We start from the raw sequence: 21,156 nt of genomic DNA, 5'->3' as shown, positions 1-21,156 counted from the left end.
ATGTCCTGTCTTGAGAGGGACACTACAGATACTTAAATGGTTATTTCCATGTGAGCCTGGCCATGATTGTTAGCAAAATCCTGACGATTTTGCCTCCTGAGGTCAGAAGTATTGTGTACCAAGAGTATATTCTCCCTTTGTCCTCCGGCAGTCTGCTGACTAGCTGCCCCTGCTCATAGGATCCTTTTCATCTCATCATGCTCCACAGAGATAATTTATACAATCGTAATGTCTCTATTATGAGATATCAGTTGTGCATGTGTTCAGCAAGGTTCGTGATCACTGGTACCTTAGTGACATTCTGTAGACATCACACTTTAATGACATAGATATCAGATGTCGTCAAATTCACATGGTAAGAGTATTAATGCAACTCGTACCTAATGTTTCAGATACAGTGTCTTTTTTGAAGATCAGTTCCTCTCTGTTTTGCTGTGTGTCTAGGTACAAAGTGCATTTTCTTCTGATATAACTGCACTAGAATTCCAGGCAAAGGATGTCACTTTTATAGAGCTATACCATAATTCCATTAAAAAAAAAAACAACTGGTTTTATCTTATCTTGGATGTACAGTGCTCCTGGTTCCTTGTAGATACAGTCTCCCTTGATACAGAAACCCAGACACTGATTTTCAAGATAGAGTTCATTTTGGTCTTTATTGAGGCAATAGACCTTGGGTTTGGCTGCCTTCAGAGAACAGAATTTCAGTCAAGCAGAGCTGATGTTGTAATCTTCAATGATGATGGCATTTGTGATTGTCCAGTGAGCCTTCCAAGGGATCAGCCTACATCTCTGGGTTTGGACTCAATTATTATCATTCTGACAAAATTACTGGTGGTGTGGAAGGAGAACACAACTATAGCTAGATTTAGATATTTAGACATATAGATATTTCCCAGCCATAAGATGTTTTATTGTTTGCATCATGTTATGCTTTTTCTGCTTTTTTAAAATTTTCAAAGTCAGTGGAGTAAAAGGTCTGATTTTTTTTCAGAATGGTGCATGAGGTCAGCTGTGCAGAGGTATTTATCTCTTCACAGTATTTTTAGGAAAAGAGGCAAACGTGTTGATTTTTTAAATTATGCTGAAAGAGACATCACATTGAGATTTTAACTTTAGAAAAAACTGGCTATGAATGAAAGACTTCTCTTACCTTCATTAATTCATTTTAAAAAATAACCTGGTGGTTTTGTTCTTTTTTTTTTCTTGAAATGATACTTTGTCTTCATCCATATAAGATAGCTGTAAACTCACCAAAATTATGCATTTAATTGAACTACGTGATTCAAATGCCATATATGTGGGGTTTTATCCCTTTTCTTCCTCCCACTAATGAGGGAAAGAATTCTATGTTTATGGGATTATATCATGAAGCTCATGAGTTTTATGTGAAGCTCAAATAATTGGCATTGACAGTCTTATCAAACAAGAATAAAATTAGGATGGTATTGTAAATGCAACATAGAAAAATGGGACAGAAAGAAAAAAAAGAGAAACAGGGGTTTTCCACCACTAGTGTTTTTGTACTTGGTGGCCACAAAAGCATCTTTTCGAGATGTATTGCTTGCTGTGGTGGACTGACCAAAGCAAGGAGAGAGCAACGATCAACAGCTTTCTCAGGCTTTCCAGCTACAGATACTCGCTGATGAACGGGGCTCCTAATCACTCGATAGAGCTTTATGCTTTATGCCTCACTTAGTACAGCTTCCTGTTACAATCTTTGGTTTATTCAACAAATTATCTAACAAATTTCATTGTGCTTACATTTTTTTTGAGAACTAAATTTTTAGTGTTTATATATTCAAAAGCTAGTTCCTGTAACTCTTGATTTGGAGTCACTTGAACATGGGCTATTCTTGCTTCAAAGATTAGACCTTATTTCCAAATCTTGGATAGCTTTTTGATTTTTTTTTTCCTCCCTCTTTTTTTTTTTTTTTTTTTAATGTGGTGCGTGGTACTACTGTATTTGCATAGCTTGATCCAGAAGAATTGAACCACATGCTTAAGGAAAAGAATGGCATGTGGTTCATGAACCCCATAATTAGTTCCCCTTCCTAGCTCTAAGCAGTAATTAAATCTGTCACTTCTGCTCTGCTGATTCATTTATTTAGCTATTTAATTGCTCAGCTCAATATGTCTTTATCTCTGGAACTGCAACATTTTATTCAGGCAAAGGAATAGCATAAGCCATTATTATTTTTTGTCCAACGGCAGGGACATGTAAAAGAAAAGAACACTAATACTAGATGATTTGGTGGTGTTGTCAGTTTTCACTTACCAAATAAAACAGTATTTAAGGAAAAACTTCAGCCAGTGCTTGAGAATAGCTTTTCAAATACAGGCTTGCTTCTCCAGGAAATTATGTCAAATTCAAGGACCCTATGCATGTGATCCAGGTTTCCATTTACATAATGGGTTAACTTAAAGCACTTCCAGGTAATGCATAATTTTCTATAAAACGAGTAGTCTTAGACTGATCTGCTGGAATAGTTTACAAACAGTTTAAAATTGCAAATATACACTAAATTATTTACAAACCAAACAGTATATTTTCTTTATACATTTTATTTTGGGGACATTGCTCATGGAGATTTCTGTCACCTGTCTCTCAGATTTAACATCAAACACAGCATTTTGACCTGTAAAGCAAATGGCATTTGGAATACTTTCAAGCTTGCAAAGACAGCCCTCCGAATGCCTCTCTGTGAGGCATATTTCCATACATGCAGTTTCCTTCCTGTTACATCCTTAAGCGACGTTGCAAGATTCCTCCACTATTTCTCTCCATAGGTTGGAAAAGCTGGTGTAGGAAAGCAGCACGCAACACAGTGACAAGCAGATCAAGACAGATTAACTCAGACAGGGCCTTTTGGCAAATGAGAAAATATTTTTTATTTTTATAACCCTTTTTTTTCCCCTCTCTGAACTCCGCAATGATAGCTGATCCAGGAAATGAAACATACAAAACTCACCCAAAATTCAGAGACAAGGATATTTTTCTGACACTTCTGGCATCAGTGGCTCACTTCCATCAATTTATTCATCTGCCTTGCTGGCTAGATTTTTATACTATACACACAGTCTCGCATTTCACTCCATTCGTGACTTATTTTGCTGTCTTGTTATTCAGTTACAACCATGTAGCTATTTAAGTCATAGCTCATGTTTTTCCCAGGTAAGCTCATTATTCTAAAAATCTTTTTACTGCTTACCTGGAGGGGGTTTTATTGTTGAGGATTATGTCAGGTTTTTTATCCCTCCAGCGAGGGTTCTGTCCACTCCTTTGCAATGCAAAACATGTCTGTACTGCTGCTGTGGACATCCAGCTTGGCCCTGCTTGCAGTAAAAGCAGGACCCTGTGTAAAGATCAGTTGGTGGAACTGCCAGGGTTTATTAGTCATATTGCATGCAATACCTTGAAAATTCATCTGGACGTGCTGCCATACCTCTGACTGCTCTGCTGGGCTACATGGACCTGCACCATGCCTGTGCCAGAATGGGGATCTGCTTCCCTCTCCCTCTACCACCCCACACTGTCATCAGGGAGGGCTTTGTCAACCCATGGGCTGGCAGCTTTGGCCTGACAATGCTCAGTCTGTGTTGTTCATGTTGGTGTTACTGTTTTGCATCTGTGCAGTCCGGGTTACTCAAAGCTCTTTGTTGAAATAAAGAATATTTCTGTCCCTGCTAAATCTAGGAAGTCTAGAAATCTTGCAGGCAGTTGTCTTTTTGCAAGCCTGTGCATGCAATTTTTGGTTTAGCTTTGCATGAGCTTCACTTAAATATTCTCTCTTTTAAATGTGTTTCTTCAAATTATCTTCTAAAAGTACACTCTTTATTATGTTGAGCACATGCTTAAATTCAGGTAATTAATAAAGCCACAAAAACCCTCCGTGGACATACTTTGAGGATAAGGGTACTTTGAGGATAAGTCTGTATGTGAACGGGTTTAGTTTGAGAAAGTAGCCTTCGTTGCACCAGCACAAACAAGCATGATGAGAGGAGGGCATGGGAATGAAATGGAAAAAATAACATTTATTTGTAGTAGAAGTTTATTGTTGAGTTGGTGGAAACCAAACAGTGGGAATATAGGGTTAATTTCAGACAGCTTTTATCTCAGTTCTAAAAGAGCATGAGGTTAGTCAATAGGATTAACTACTTTTGCACAGATTTGTACATAAACATTGAGGCACGAGACTAGGAGGGACATCCTAGTGCCCTCCCTTTGCAACGATTACATTCTTGAATGTCTGGGGAGGGAATTAGGTGACAGTGACTATTGGCTTCCCCTCAGATGAACCTAGTTGTTGTCATCCTGCCATCAACAGACTGGAAATTACTACCTCAAAGGCACTTCAGAGTTTACAAGCAGCCTTATGGGCCCGAAACCACTCCCTTCTCCCACTCTGCTCTCCCCATGCTGGAGCCAGTGGCATCCGGCAACTAGCACGGTGCAAAATGACGGGTTGTGAAGTGGTGCAGGAGCTCAGGGTCTGGGCACTGCTGGTGGAGGCACTCTGCTTGATCAAGGGTGGTTTTATTTGCTTTGTTTGATTGTTGTTTGTTATTAGGGGTTGTTTGTTTGGTGGTTCTGTTTTTGTTTTGTTAGTTTTCAACTCTAACTCACTGCAGTTAGAAACCTCAGGCTGGAGTTTCTGCTCACTCACAACATGGCATATGTTAGTGTAAAATGTGTCTAAATCAAATTAGACTAAATCCCTCAGTCTTGAAACAAATGTACCTCAGTCTGTACTGTATTCAGTGTATTGACTTATTGGTCTATTGGAAACTTCTTGTTTTATTTTAGATAAGTCATCGCTTGTTCTATTTGTGCGATGCACCATATCTGTGCATCTGGGGGTTGGAAGCTACCTCTGCCCAGCCCTGGTCAGTCTACTTGGTTATATAAGGTGCACAGACTTGGGTACCTATAAATATTAGCGAGCAGCTGTCACAAAGGGATAGTGAGTGAGCTGCTCAGGACTTTGAAAACACAATAGCTTGGCACCCAGAAATACACAACTTTGATAACATATTACAAGGTTACGTGTTGGGGGGAGAGGGTAGGGAGGTACTTTTAATCTTTGTCTCTTTAAAAACAAATATTTTTCTTCCTTTGTACTTTTGGTATACATCGAATCTTTACAGTTTTTATCACATTAGGATATGACATTCCTGGCCTTGCCAGTGCTTTTGTTTGTGTATTTATAACAGCTTCTGGTCATTGTTGAGCAAAGGCAATTGCCCTGCCCTCTGGCCCTTTCTTAAGCAGATTTTGGGCAGAAGCTCCTCTCATGTGGCACTAATTGAAGTGACTGGCGGAGGGGGTGTTGTGAGCACGCTCGGGCTGCTCTGCCAGGGGCTAAGCCAGGGGAGGAAGAGAGGAAAAACGGGAAGAAGAAAGGGGGGTGAGGGGGGGGGGGGAAAGAAGGGAAAGGGGGGGGAGGGAAAAAGGAAAAGGGAAAAAAAAAAAAAAAAAAAAAAGCCGGTCTTTGCTTCACTGTGTCAGAGCGGAGGGCTGCCGGCCATCTGTCCGCGCAGGGCGGCACGGAGGGAGCCGGCGGGTGCAGCCCCGCGCAGGGCGGCACGGCGGGAGCGGCGCACCCTCGGCAGGCGGGAGCGGCGTGCGGGCTCCGGGGCTCCGGCGGCGCGGGTCCCGCTCCGCAGGTGGGTGTGCGGCCCCGGGCGCGGGAGGGCGGCGGGTGCTGCCCGCGGGGGTGGGCGCCGGGGCTTCTTTGTTGTAAGGCTGCGGGAGCCGAGCTGCCGCCCCGGCTCGAGGGTGCCTGAGGAGGGGCCGCGTGTGGCCGCTGTGCCGGCCCGGGGCGGGCTGCGGCGGGCGAAGTCGGCGAAAGTCGTTGTGAAAGATCGGAACCAACAAGTTGCTGTCGAAGTGCTCCGTGCGGAGATGGGGCTGGATCATCGGCCGCGCGACTGAGCCGCGCGGAGAGAGATCCATCAGGGACTGTCAGTCGGGAAGTGTGGGCTTCCCTCGGGTGAGTAACCCCGCCTGAGCCGCAGCTCCAGCGCTCAAAGGCGATAATATCATCCGGAGCCTGCTCCGTATGTGTCCGTTGTCCCGGGCTAATGGTTTCCTGCAAGTTTAACGTGAAATGGGGAAAGGCCAAGGGAGACCGCAGGGGTTGCGGAGGGGATTAGGAAGGCAGAGGCTAATAAGTTTGTGACATGGTGTAAACCAACATCGCTGTCGAAACCAGCCAAGATGGAATATTGTCCCGTATTTTGGCATTTTCATTGGAAGTTATCACCTTTCATTTAGCTGTTAAAGTTTCTGGAGGCTTTTTTTTGTTGTTTTAAGTTGCTGTGTAAACAGCCTGAGTAAACAACTGTCGCTTTGTGAGTTGTGTAGTGGGGGGAAAGTGAACTTTGAAAGTGTTTCTTAAAAAAAAGTTAGACAATATATGGTAGCTCTGAGTTAACAGTAGTGATAAGAGGAGTCTGGACATCATACCTCATTACTATGGCTATTAATATTACTATTTTTAAAGATGCAAGAAATTTTGTTACTATGCGCCTAAAACTATGCATCTGCTAGACTGTCCTGTTAGTGGATATGGTTATTTTTTAGTGAACAACTTGAACTTGTGTTCCTGATAACCCTATTAGTACTACTGGAAAAATAAATAATCAGTTGTCACACGTTATCTAAACACATTTCAGCAGCTCATGTGTACATTATAGGCAGCAAAATGCAGTCATAACTGGAAATTCTGTTGTGTGTCTATCTTCAAATGTTAAAAGAAAAAAAATCTGTTACAAGTGTGCATACTATCCAGTCTATCTGTAGGTCGTGTTTGTTTCTTTTCTGTATGGTTCTAGATGTAGAACAATAGTGAAAAATGGAGTCGAGCAGCTGGTAATCCATTTGTCCTTTGCTTATCCCTACAAAGATTCCTGGTGCAAAGTTCATGAACTATCACTGAGAATGGTTGAAAGCAGAGTCCAGGAATTGGCCATACTAAAATCCGTCAAGACTTTGTGAAAATAAAATAAATTGAAAAGCTGAGGCTTGCTTCCTCATAAACCTCTCAAGAAATTGTCATCTATCTAGTATGGGACTTTGTATTCAAGAAAAGGAAAAACTTGATCGATCAGGTGGTTATTACTCTGTACTGTCTTAATCTATAATCAGGTGAACAAAAATATTTTTACTTTCCTTACAATCTGAAATAGCTGGTTTCTTACGAAAGACCTTGTCCCCCTTCTTTATCTCTCATCTGTGTCCTTGCTGCAAAAACAAGTCCTCAAGAATATAAATATTTGTTTTACTGGTTATGTTCCGTATCATTCTTACTTTCCAATTTATGCTGGTTTGAATATTTCCGTAATATTGAAGTCAGTCACCATTACTTCCTTCAAAGACCCTATTTAAACACATTTGTGGAGTGTGTACAGTATGATAACGTGTAGCACCATGGATAATTTTATTCTTACATTAATTTTATTCTTACATGGCTCAATATACGTTACTTCAGAGAAGCTAGGAACATGATGAACACTCCATTAGTGGTATTGGTAAGAAATACATTACCGCAAGTGCACAGTCAGTAAGAAAGCTCTTTTATTTGAAAGCGTTCTCATAACAGACAGTGTACTAATAATCATAACCTGTGCCGCATATCTTCAGTGCTAGATTACATTTGCTTTTAGATTCTTTGTAAATACAATTTTTATTCAGGATTGCCGCATTTCTAACAGATGCCCAGGCTCCTGTTCCTTTTCAGCCTTTGCAGCCTCTGAATGCTGCAGGAATTTGCTGGGCAAAGGACTGGGTGTCCGTGTGGTAGACATTTTAGCATGCAGCCCTTCTGCTTAGGAGCCAGCCTTGGTATTGTAGGGCATTGAGGTCTGATAATAATGTGAAGTGAAATGTGGTATTAAAAATATAAGTCAAATCCAAAGACTGCTGTGTTGGTTGGATACCCAGGAGCAAGCTGGAATAGCCTTCTCTGACAGATTACTGAAAATACGGTGAGCGACTTTTGCAAGCCGTGAGGGGAAGCGCTCAGTTTTCTGCATGTGAAGCCGCTTGCCGCAGAGCCATCACAGGGCAAGAGGCTTTCCTGGACAAAGGGTGAGCGTTTGCAGCCCTCATGGTGCTCTGTGCTGGGGGAAGAAGGACAGGACATGGGAAAGCACATCTTGAGTTGGCCCTCCTGCTCAGACAGCTGGGAGTCTTGGTCCAAGAATGCTGGGCAGGGACAAATGCAAAGGGGCCCTTGCAGTAGGGCAGGGGTGTATCACTGTGGTGGAAAGTTGTGGAGCAGCTTGCAAAGCTAATGGGGGAATGTGACTGCAGTCACAGGTGTGTGTGTAAAACAGATATTTGTGGGAGGGAAGGGTTTTGGAGCGTCAGATGCTCTGGCCAAACACATGGTGGTCATGGCATGATGTTTTGGGGGAAGAAGAGAGGTCAGAGATCTGGTGGAGCAAGGAGAAAAGGCAGGCTTGTGGCCCCAGGAGCAGCCATGAGCCAAAGCTTTTAATGCTACCACAGGGAGACTTTGCAGCTGGACAGATAACCCAGTTTGGGTGCTTTGGGAAGAAAGAGTCAGGAGCTGAGAAGTGACCGTGGAGGATCCTGCTTGTCCTCATGGACCAAGGAGGAAGCATTGGGCAACTGAGCTGAGGGGAGATTAGGTGCAGCCGGAGGTCTGGCAGCCAGGAGGCAGGGGAAGAGTGAATAATCTTTAGCCTTTTCTGTGGCGTATGTGAAATTGGGAAGACATACTTACTGTTTGAAACACAACATAAGGTTAGTAACCCAAAATGAAGCTATTTACTCTCATCATTAGTCTTTCCCAAAGATTTTCAGTTAGTGGGGTCTGCGTCTTCTGATGTTTATAAGTGTCATGATTGGAGATTGTGCAATGCACAGAAATGTAGTTTCATAGACTTTGCCAGATCGTTTTTCTTTAAAAGAGACCTAGTTGCACTTTTAATAACAGATGCACTTTGCTGTGTTCACTTGCTAAGCAACAGACTCCCTGTGCTGCCTATGAAGCACAAAAGCAAGGGAGGCTTTGACACACCAAGTAAAGCTTACGTAAAGTTTGTGAGCAGCAGCAGAAAGAGTGAGTGATGAATGCCCTGACTTTTGTTCCTTACATTAAAATAGTTTAAGATTGGGTATTTTTCTCTGCTGGCTGCCATCAGCAATAGAAGTATCAACAGGAGAAAAATGGGTCGCTTGGGTTTTAGCATTAAGCAGCAAATCCAGGGCCAATAGGATTTAGCTGGGATGTTAAGGTTTATTCAGTGCATTTAGTTAATGAAGTTGGGGGGAGGAAGAGGAAAAAGTCAGTGTCTGGGCTTGGGGGAGGGGATGAAATAGCCTGCTGCCACCGGGTGCATCCTGCAGTGACTCCTCCTGATTGATAGCTGCTTCACAAGACAAAAAAAGACCTGAGTGAAGGAGGTTTTAATTAAAAAACTCCAGCTCTTTTGGATTAAAATCAAGCAGAAAGTCTTTGTAACAAACATCCACCTAGTCTTAAGGATGTATGTGTTTACCCTTAAGGGTGTAGTGTCCATCGGCTAGGGGAAGGGAAGAAGGAGATGGTAATACGTCCAAGCATCTGTAAAGTGGTTATAGAGCCACAGAGATAGTCAGCAAGCGCAGTTGTATGTTAAAATTTGCCAGACAGGCACAGAAATCAAGTTCAGGCTAACAAACTCCCATTTGACCACTATGCCGGATTTCCAGCAGACAGCCCCATCGTCCCCTAGGCACATGGGTGGCCCTTTGCTGTGCTTACCCGTATTCTGAAGCCTTTGTGTCCCCTGCCAAAGGCTGTCATCTTGTGTACACACATGCTGTTCAGCATCTTGACTTGCCTTCTGAGCCCGGAAAGCCTTCAGCACAGAGACACGAAAAACAATTAGTATAGAAAGTCATTGTCATTTAAAATAAAAGATCTGTACTTTCAAAAAAAATTGCAAACCAACGTCAATTGATCTTTTCTTCCAAGAGAGCTAGTAGGTTTATTTTTTTGTCTTGGTTTGGCTTTTTTTAATTCTGGTTCTCTACAGACCGAGCTCCTACTCGAATCAGACTTTGTTTTTTCCAAAGCTGTAATGGTCGTTTAGAGTTTGATGAACTTTCTTGTTCTGCCCACCCCCTCAGAGGTCTGTGCTTGGTGCAATATCTAGATGCTGCTGGGAGTCGTTGAGCAGCAATTAATACTGTCAAGATTCAGCCCAGTGACCTCAGCAGACTTTCCTCCAATAAAGGATGTGGGCATCGATGGCAGGATTTGACTGTAACAGTATGGAATAAATAAGCAGCAGGCTTATAAAGTGAGTAAAAAGAGTCCATGTATGTGTTGTTCGTGGCATAATCTAATTGCTGAGACAGCCTATATCTTGATGTAAGTGTGTGAGGAGGACGGTACAATATTTCTTAGTGTTTATTGCAGTGACACCTGAAAACTTCTACAAAATGGTCCAGAGAAAAACTTGAATGTGTGATTTTCGGCTTTGTTTCTTTTTGATCTTACAAATATTTTAAGATAAATATTTTCAAATACTTTTTTTAAAAAGCAATGAAAATGCTTGGTAAAACACTGCAGTTTTCTGCCTTGTTTTATACTGTTTTATTTCTGTTAAATTCACAGTACATTTCCTGAAAAACTTTTGGCCATACTTACAGAGTAGTTTAGGGACATGTCTGTAATAAGAAACAAAGAATAATTTCACTGAAACTAAAAAAAAAAACAAAACCAAACAACAAACCAACAAAGGCACTTCACTGTGATGCTTACAGCAGGACTTTATGAATGTTCAGCCAAGTTTTAGGAAATGAGGGTGGCTGTGTCAGAACAGCAGTCCCAGGCACAGCAGCAAGAGTCTGGGCAGCAGCACGCAGAGCATGTGGAGCTCGAGGAGAAGACTCCTGTTATCTTTTATATACAAATAGATATGTATTTGTTGGTAAGCAAATACAGATATTATTGCTGGCCTTAGGATTTCATGAAATGAAATCTGAACAGTGTGGTTGTCTCAGTGGCAGCTAGGGAAGCAGAATACCATCCCAGATGCAGAGCATGCCACGAAAAACTACGTCTCTCAAAAAGAAAGAATATTTTTGGATGTATCAACATAGTAATGAAATGCTTGGTGCAGTGTCCCCCCCATCTAGTCCTGTATTTATGATGCTCTATTACCTTTACCCCTGATGGGCTTGTATTTTCTCATCAGTGGGCAGTAAAGCACCTATTCAGTGTTTGAGCCTAAACGACTAGAAAGACAGAATCTGAGATTTCAAGACCATAAAATTACTTTTCTGTGATTTCATTCAATTAACGAAACTATGTGCGTACCTCATTAGCATGATTCTGGCTGTGTGCCAGCATCTGGCCAGAAGAGCTAATGGAAAATTTGCTGGCTGTATTGTAACATTAAACGTACCATAGAACAACAGCAGAGATTTTTAAATGAAAAGGCTGTGAAACATTGGGAGCTGATGCAACCTTTGCAAATGCTGTAAATCCATTCAATAATTATTGTATAACCTCAATAATTACTATATAGTACTGGATTAAATACTGAAAGTCCCTGAGCTGCATGGATCTGGTGGAGATTTGCTTACACATGATCAAAGTGATAAAAAAGACTGTCTTTTTTGTAAATGTATGTTATACCTGTGATGGACAATTTTATAGTTTCTATTCTCAGTGATGAGAATCAGGTTTGGAGTTGCAACTCCTTTTAATTCAGGGATGTTTAAATCAGCGGATTTTGTTCAAGTAGTAGGGAACATCAAAAGTTAAACTGTTAGATTTCTCCATGAAGAGCAAGGGCTCTGGGCAGACACTGAGAGAGAGAGAGAGAGGGAGATACACTTTGTTTCCTGCTTTCTCCTTCCCCTATCAGCATTCACACTGTACAAGTACAGATGCCTGGCAGGTAACGAAGAGACTGTCACTGTTAATTTACTGTGAGCATCCCATGATGCTTACTGTGGAGGGATAGAGGAAGCTCAGTAAAAATTATAAGACCTATCAAAACTTGTTTGCAACAAAATTTAATGTCCTTCAGTGTTTGTAATGTCAGATAAGTAAGATTCTCAGAATCTGACCCTGTGTTTTACAATACTTTAATTTGAAATGCTTAAGTTTTGGAAGCCTCTCTTGTTTGTGCAGGGGTGATACATTTCTGACAAAAGATTCCAACATAAGCCCTGGTGGTGGAGCCTCCTGAGGCTGTATTTTCCTGTTGACTAACTAGAGCAGCTCCCCAAACAGCCTCCAATCCTGACAGAAATGCATATGCACTTAGGGTTGCTTCCTGTGACCGTCAGGTGCTGGGTGTGAGTCCTTCCCACACTTGCAACCAGTGTGGCGGTTGGGTTCCTGTTTGCTTACAGGAACTATAATTGCCAGTATATCTCTAGGAGCTTCAGTACCAAGTAATCTGTTGGCATATTCTATCATAACTTAGTATGTGACATCATGGTATTCAGCCTCCTATTGGCAGGTAAGTGTGAGTAAATTAGTGTTTGTGAGTAATTTCACCCCCGTCTTAAAAAGCATGCTTTTAGAAGACCCTGATTTTCAGCTGTGACATTGTAACTTTAGGGATACCTGTTCCTGTTCCTGGCTGTGGAGCAGAATGCATTAGCTTAAACACTAGAAATGCAAATTCCTTCTTTCTGTAGCTGCTAAGACTGTCATGATGGTGTGTAAGGGTAGCTCACCTGTTACTCTCCGTGTTGCGGTTGCGTAGGATCACATCCATGACCAGGTACTGAGTGCCAGCTGATGAGTGATGTTCCTCAGTGGTACTTCCTAGCTGGTGGGTGAAACAATCTCTGTGCAGTTGTGTGAATGTACTTTAATGTACTTGGAGGATGCTTTTTGATTTCTCAGAAATGTCCGTCCTGCTCTCTTGGTTTCCAGTTTCAATGAAAGATAAAAGGCAGAATTATGGCTGCTTAAGTGACCTGCCTTGATATTTCCATATTTTCTGTTACTAGCCTTTTTCTGAGAAAGGTAGTCTTAGCCTTAACTTTTAGAGGGTCTTATTTGCATACTTTGTTGTTTGACTGAGCAGTTGTATGAACACCACTTGTGGTGGATTACATCTATATTTATAGCGAGTTTTGTTGGTGGTTACTTCTTGACCCCAGACTTGTGAGGAGGAGTTTGCTGACACACAATTTGGTCTTTGGACTTTGCCTTCTCATTGCTGGGTTTCGTTTTAGGGTATTCTGCTCGCTGGGATCTATTCACTTCTAATCCTGTTCATTGTCTGTAAAGAAGTCTCCTAGCACTGTGACCTTTTCTTGCCTGTTGTACCTCCTGTTAAGAAACAGCCCTGATCTTTCTTTGAGTGGGTGTATGCAGTTATTGTGGTGTTGGCAATAAAATGCAGGCCAGGCTTTACAAAAAAAGCATACAGAAACTATCCTTTTTACTGTGCTTTTATTACACTGGATTCTGCACATATGGATGTGCTTTTAGTTGGCTCAGGTGTAAAAGGCCCACCAATATATATCTAAACCTTTCTAAAGCAACTTGAATTCCCTCATGAGAAATGCATTAAAGTTCCTAAGAAAATGGAGTTTTCTTTTACCTTGTGACCTTTCTGATTTCCCATCACTAGACAGGAATGACCCAGTCTCCAGTGAATATTATTATTATTATTAGTCAATAAAGTTAAAAGCAGCAGATCATATATATATTGGTAAATAAATAAAAACATAAGTAGCCAGAACTAGAGTTACCTACGGCTACTAATAAAATGTCACCTTCCTTTTAGCTCTGTATGCCTCCAAGATCATACTTAAAAATACATCAAAATGTGATCCTCTCAATGAGAATATGGCTGAGTTGACAGATAAAGAGTTGTATTTCTAAATAACAGCTTTAAAATATACAGGACAAGCTTAAAAGATTGCAAATACACCTAAAATCGGTTTCAGTTCTATTTCGTATGCTGCTAATGCAAAGGGGTAGGCTACAGTAATAAACAAAAATGGGGTTATAGCTTGTTGTGAGGCAAGCTTACATGTCTGCAGCTTTGGATAACTGCTGCCTATAACAGTCTCTTGCCTGTATACTTCTCATACAAGAAAAGGACTTATTGAAATGTATTTGTTCAAATAAGTGGGTTTTTTAAAATGATGCTTAATCAACAAAGTATGGAGAACATCTATAATAATTTTAACCTAATATTATTCAGTTAATATTTGGTTAAAGTCAGTAGTTTTACACAAGCACTGAGCGCCTAATCTAGGTACTTATCTGTGGTTTGTATATATGCATAGTGATTTTGTGACAGAAATGTTATTAGACATAAATGTCTTCTGTTTATTGTCAGTATGAAGTGCTGTTGATCTTCATTCTTAGCCAATGATGATCTTATATTTGTAACTGCAGTTGTATTTTAATACAGTTTACCTGCTTACTTTTTGCAAGTTGAAATAGCTATTTCTGTGTATTCCACTCATTTGCTGCCTTAATTCTTTGGGACAGACTGTGAAGGTTGTCCTGAATTTTAACATGTGTACAGAAGCCCAAATGTGATAAAGTCTGAGCTGGAGATAGCCTTGCCCTGTTGTAACATCCAGGGAAGGAATTATTCACTGAAAGAGCGATTGGACACTGGAATAGGCTGCCCAGAAAAGTGATTAAGTCACCACCCTTGGAGGTATTTAAAAGACATGTAGATGTGGTGCTGAGGGACATGGTTTAGTGGTGGACTTGGCAGTGCTAGGTTAACTGCTGAAGTCGATGATCTTAAGGGTCTTTTCCAACCTAAATGATCCTATGTTTCTGTTGTCCCTGGAAATTGTTTTCACAGGCTCTGTCTTCTTTCTCGATCCATTTCTCCTGACTTTTCCTCCCCTCTTCAGAAGTTTTAAACCTGGCTTTCTCCTTCTGTTGGGGTAGAAGAAGAAAGGATAGGGTTTGTGAAGATATCTCGTCTCAATCACGGGACCAGTGCAAAGTGAGTCTGGTGTGTCCATGAGACTAGAAATACAGAGTGAAAGTCTTTGCACTATGTTTGGATAGAAAAAGCGTACCTTGGTATGTGGATTTTTTTCACATTTCTAAGAGGAGATAATATTTTTATTGACATAGGAAAGCTCTAGTGGTTAGTATGGGACTACACCATAGCAGCTATTGATTGTGACCACCACCACTTCATTTCAGTAGGAATAGACTTTCCAAAGCTTGTGCATTTTCATTTCAGTCCCTTGGAACATTCAGCAGTGAAATAATAACTAAAAGATCATATTTTAGGCAAGCTTTATTTTACCCCATTCAAATTAGCCTTCTGAATCTCATATTAATCATAAGGCCAGCCTCTTCTTGTCTTTTTATAGATCTCTGCTACTCTGTTGAATGTATTTGCCAAGTCAAACTTCCCGTTTTTTTCAGTTTTTGAGGTATATCTCTACTTATTCCAATTCATATGAGAAGGTATGGCTTTACATTGACATTATTTGAAAATTTGCAAGTTGGATTAATTGGGAGCAAGTTTTCTCTTGCTGTTTGAGACGCATCCTGGGCACTTGCTGTATGTCCATCTTTACCTGTTATGATGGGTCATTTTGCCATGTTAATGCCATTTTTTCTTTACTGTGATTAGTATTAACGACCTGTCTTCCATAAATTGCAGGGGAAAATACTTTTTTTGGACAGCCCTGTTTTCTAAGTTTAAAGTTATTCTCAACTTTGATGTCTCTTTTGAATTCATCTCTGCTATTGGGTACCCAGACAGCAGAACAAATCCCAGTGCATTCGGTGGGCAGATGACCATAGGATCGGGCTGTGTCCTGTGAGGCACAAGACTTGTTTGTTTTACTTGGAGCTGCCACATGTCTGAAATTACTCCACCTTGATTAAAATGCAGTCACATGTGTGCTGCCGTGGGGTATTAAGTTTTGTAAATATCTGACCTACATTCTTCTGTTCAGTTTTTCCTTCTTTAGCTAAAGGAAGTTGCTTCTCATCTTACCCTCTACCAGGACTCTCAGTAATTCTCTTCTTTCATCTATATTGTTACCTGTAAGTTATTTATAGACTATGATCATATCCTGCTCAATCCTCTTTTCTGGATTATATAACTTTAGCTTCCTTAGTCTGTCTTCATATTCAGTAGCTTATCCTCCAATTCCTGTATCATTTAAGTCAGCCTTCTTTGTATGTGCCTAGTCATTTTATATCTTTTTTTTGCAATATGTTGAGATAAGAGCTGCATGCGATATTCCGTTTGTGGTCACGTCATGGCTTTATACTATGGAATTATTACCTCCTTGGATTTATACAAGACACATGCACATCAAAGACCAGCAGCTGCTTCTTCTGCAAACAGATCAAACTTGCAAAATAATCTTCAATCTCCAACCAATTTTTGACCCTACTTTCCGATGGCATCACTTATATGCTGCTTATATTCCAAGCTAAAGGAAGAATAAGTTTGCTTATTAGGAGTAAATATTGCCCTGTTTTCTACGTCGGCACATTTCAAGTGTTTGTGGATTACTGTCCTCTTTTGTAGAGAAAGGCAAATCAAATGGCAAGATGCATAATATTTCCTTGAAACTACATGAACTTAATGCATATTGACTTAAAAAAATAATAAATAATTCATATTTACTTGATGAGTATTTGAGTTTTGGTTAATTTTCATGAGTATTTGTCATTTTTTATTTCAAGAGAGCAACAAAGTAATAGTTCTAAAATAGAAAGAAACAAACTGCACGTAAGACCAGCTGCTGACCATGCCAGGAGTCTTAGAAAACCAACTTCAGTTTCTGTGTTTAGGAGGCCTCTAAATTTTTAGAAGCTCGATTGGTTTTGTTTTCACTCCACCCTCAATGCCCCACCGTACATCAAATCTCTGAACTATCTGATTTATCTTTCTTGAATTCAAGATGTTTTCAGTTTGTGTGATCCAACAATGAATTAAATATATAAATAAAATTCCATAGAAATATCATGTGGATCTACTAATGACATCTTTATTTCACTTTCACTAAAAAATCATTATTTCGCTTTCCTGTACTTTTCTTGTAATGTGCTTTTTGAAGTCAGTAGTCTTTTTCTGCTAAATTTATCTTACTTTCCTAATTCTTTCTCTACTGCTGTTTCTCCTCCCCTGATTAACATTTAGCACCCTTTACTTCTTTCCAGAGTGACTTATCTATGAAAAAGCTCACACTGTACTGACATCTTGTATTATTCTTGCCTGAGTGAATGGTAGAATTTCAGAACTAGTTTGTTGCCTGATTATCAAATTCATCTACTCATTCAGATGTAAACACTTAAAAGATTTTGTTCTGATTGTATCACCATTGGTGGTTTCTTATTCTTCACATCCATATTTATCATTGTCATAAGTGGCCACATTTCTTATTTGCTTCCATGCTAGTCTATGCCAGAGATTAATTTGTTTCATCATCTTCAGTTGGAAAAAAATTAAGTGTTGCTGTAATATTGTACGAAATATTTTGATGTGTGGTTCTGGATGACACTTCGTTATAATTCAGGTGAAAGCTGAATAAGGCAAACTATCTTTAAAATATGTCTGTTTTCTTCCGTGATGGAGGTCGTTTCCAATTGTTGGCAAATCCGTTTTGACTGCTTGGTTATATTGGTTATTTAAAGTAATAATAAAAAAGTTTTAAATGCATTAAATGCTTTAAGATTAGTGCCAAAATGAATGTCATTAAGTAGTCTAATGAACCAAGTGTGCTCCCTTTTGAAGTTAGCAGTCACTGAGATCTGGGAGAACACTGTTAGTCCTGAAAAGCTGAAATGCAGTCCTGCTGTTCCAGGGGAAGCCCCAGGAAAGGGGACTTGCTGCAAAAATTGAACTCGAATCAGAAAATACCAGGATTTAGGGAGGAAATTTAAGCCATTTGAAGGCATCTTTCAAACCCTGGAGCTGGAATCTTATCTCATACCTCATTGCCACTGAATCTGCAGAGATGTGGCTTTGATTACCATCTGGTTCCTTCCTAAGGTCCGTCTCAGGCTATTAGACAGGGAGTTAATCTTCACATACTGTGCTGGGAGCAGAGGGGTTCAGGATGGTTATTCCTGGTTTGCCTCCCTGATCTGTAGAGGAGGTCTCTTGAATGCCCTCGACATTACTGTTAACAGAAGGGTGGTGAGGGGCAGCTGGGGAGGGGGGGTGGTTCCATGAGTGCCTGAGTTTGGGATGTTGGAGAGACTAGTTATTTATTTATTTTACTTGGTGTCATTTAAGATTAGTAGCCTGTCCAGGAGGTTTGTGTTGTAGTACATAAATAGCAAAAGAAAAAAGTGCAATGAAAGACAAGATATGTAGAAATTCCAGGCTGTCCAGATCATTTAGTTCCTACTTATACAGCTGAAGCTTTCTGTATTGTTTGGTTTCCGAAACAAATGATGCTGCCATGTTACTGCGGTAGGCTACAAAAGCCTGGAGGTGCCCTTGCAGCTCTGCAGATCTGTCTGGCATCTGGCAATGAGACCAGAGAACAGAAAGACAGTGTGAGTGGGCTCCGCACCACAAGTGTGCGTCCCCATGGTATTTATAGGCTCTTACAGCGCTGTTGGTGGGCAAGGCACAGAGGCAGGGAGTGCACGACCATGCTGCTTGTGGTTGCATTGTCAGCAAGAGAGAATAGGTATGTGCTTGGTTTTGGGGTTTTTTTTGTTGTTGTGGATGACTTGGTTGGGTTTTGTTTTTCTTTTTTTTTCTTTTTTTTTTTTAAGCAAAACCACCCAGGTTGATTAGTTTGCTGAGAGCAGGCAGCAGGGCTGCATGGACTAGTTGTTGTCTAAGCGTCTGTGTGCCTTCTGGGATGAGCAGAAGTAGCTGTTCCAACAGTTTCAACTCACAGACACTGTAAATGCAACTACAGCTGCTCCTGAGCCAGCAATGTCTCTGTGTGTTTGCAAACAAACCAGATTTTCAAGGTTTGAGCAGTAAGTTGTACTAAGTTTATTTGCATTGTAATCAGCTACCCTTGCAAGGTTAAATAGGAAAATGGGCTCTTATTCATAGAATTTCCTGATGTCTTGGAGTAGGGGGAAGTCTGTATGCACTAGAAGAGCCAGAGATGAGGAGGTCATTGGACATGAGTGACAGCTGCGTGTAATGCTCCCTTTCCTGTTCCCACATCTGAGGCCATGCCTCTTGCATTCACAGGCTGTGGGATGCATCTCAGGCTGAGCTGGGACCCAGCTGCATTTGGGACATGAAGTCCCTAAACGTTGCTGGCGCTGGGATGGTAGTAAGGCAGCTGGGACGCACTGACAGAGCATTAATCCATTTTGACAGGGAGTCAGAGTTGGGAAGGGATGATTTTGTGGAAAATTAGGACATCAGAAGTTGATACCACCACGCCACTGTGGGCTTACAGTTATTGTCTCCAAACTGCTTTTAGTGGCTGGGTAATCCTTGCACCTTAATTGCTTTGTTCTTTGGCTTGCAGTGAACATGACCACCATGGTGCTTGTCATTAGGTCTGTCTTTAAATTGGAATGGCGCAGGGAATGCTTACAGAAGCATGCTCTCTCTCTCTCCTTCTACCCTCCTTTTTTTCCCCTCCATTTTTTCACCTTTTTTTTTCCTTATCTGCCGAAGAAAATGTAACACACAAATTGGAGTAACAATCACTTTGTACACTTCTGACATCAAAAAAGAGATCAGCTCAGGACAGTTAAGTGTCAAAGTGCTGTGAAATAATCACGTTTTAAAACCAATGAAAAGTGCGTTAGTTGATAATGCTCTGAGGGCTAAGTCACTTGGGTTAACTCTCAATTTCTCCTCTGTATCCACTGATCAGGCAGTTATCAAATGGTAAGGAAACCCTTTCTGGTGTGACCTGAGTTATTTTACTCCTTGTCTGGCGGTATTCTTTGCAAAGATAAGCCTGTATGTTTCAAATTCACTTTCAGTTTTCATATATTATGCACCAAGGGTAACAAATTTTAGTGCAATTTTCAACAGCATGATTATTTTGGTTTTTTTAGTAGTTTTATTAACATTACTTTAAATTTTCTCTAGTTAAGCAGACTGATTGCCATTGTGTGAGGTAACAGAGATGCTCAGTAAGGTTTTATGGCCACATGAAGGAAAATCTTACGTTTTATTTCATCCGAAAATATGTCAGAATTTTTTCTGAAGTAGTCAGTTATTCTTTGAAGCCATTCTGGACCACTGATTCTTAGCTCATCAAAATCAAGTTTTTATTTGAGTACTTTACAGATTTATAGTAACACAAATATGAACATTAGATCTGCTGGGATGTTATTATACAACCTGTGGGAGAAAAAAAGTGTACCAGTCTCTGTTCTGCATCTTTTGTTCCACAATCAAGATTTCTGGTGTTGGGTGATCTTTATTTGTATTTCAGGTACTTGATCTGGATCTCTCTGAAAGCATGGTTGCTCCCACTTACAAATGAGAGGTGTTGACTCAGCCACAGTTGTTAGTCAGTCAGGCAGAGACTAAAACAAAACAATTTTATTTTTGTTGATCAAGTGCAAGAGTACATGCATACAACTCTTCTGGTTGATATGCTTGTGAATTCCTCTCCCCCCTTTTTGATCCATCTTTGATCCTCACAAAGAATCTTGAATTTGAGCCAGATTTCTCTGGGAAATTGTCCCCTTGATGATGATATTTGCCAGGAAAGGGATTTCCACAGTGTGTTAGCACTGTTAACGCTCTGTAGGTGGGGGAATAGGTAACGTGAAAACCACCGTGGAAAAAAAAATGAGATTATTCTTTTCTGCATCTTATAAATACGTAAGATTTTTTTTCTGGTGATTCTATCAACCTGTCAATGTTTTGTCATGTTTTCTATTAAATTGCACTATCCCTACATGAGAATTATTCTGAAGATTTTTTTAATTATTGTTTCCTGTATAACTTATTGGGGGGGGATGCCATTATTGTAAAGAGCCTGCATATTCATCTTGACTGGGCCTTCACCAGTGCGTGGTGGCTGTATTGTTCTTTCCTCTCTGTAATACAGAAGCTGTGAGGTCCCGCTGCCAAACACCAAAGTTAGAGGTGAAGCTCAGACCTTTAGTTGAAATTTGGAAAGTGACTGGGGAAGAGAAAGTACGTAGGCAGGAACAATCCTGTTCAAATTAATAATTTCTTTAAACGCCTGCACCAAGAACACTC

The 21,156-nt window shown here is 40.6% G+C and overlaps 1 protein-coding gene across 22 annotated transcripts in view; it reads left to right on the top strand.

Annotated features, from left to right (window-relative positions):
- Positions 1–21,156, top strand: part of LOC135416490 (poly(rC)-binding protein 3-like) — a 503,073-nt gene that overhangs the window by 356,928 nt on the left and 124,989 nt on the right. Inside the window, exon 1 of one of the 22 annotated variants that reach the window (XM_064659731.1) lies at positions 5,511–5,667. The exons of 20 other annotated variants lie outside the window; for them this stretch is intronic. The gene's annotated coding sequence lies outside the window, so the exon portion shown is untranslated. Of the gene's footprint in view, positions 1–5,510; positions 5,668–5,788; positions 5,994–21,156 lie in introns of those variants that run through there. One more of the 22 variants, XM_064659722.1, reaches the window with a different exon arrangement.

Source organism: Pseudopipra pipra, chromosome 1 (assembly GCF_036250125.1).
Source record: "Pseudopipra pipra isolate bDixPip1 chromosome 1, bDixPip1.hap1, whole genome shotgun sequence".
NCBI lineage: Eukaryota > Metazoa > Chordata > Aves > Passeriformes > Pipridae > Pseudopipra > Pseudopipra pipra.
This window is presented reverse-complemented; position numbering and strand designations above follow the sequence as displayed.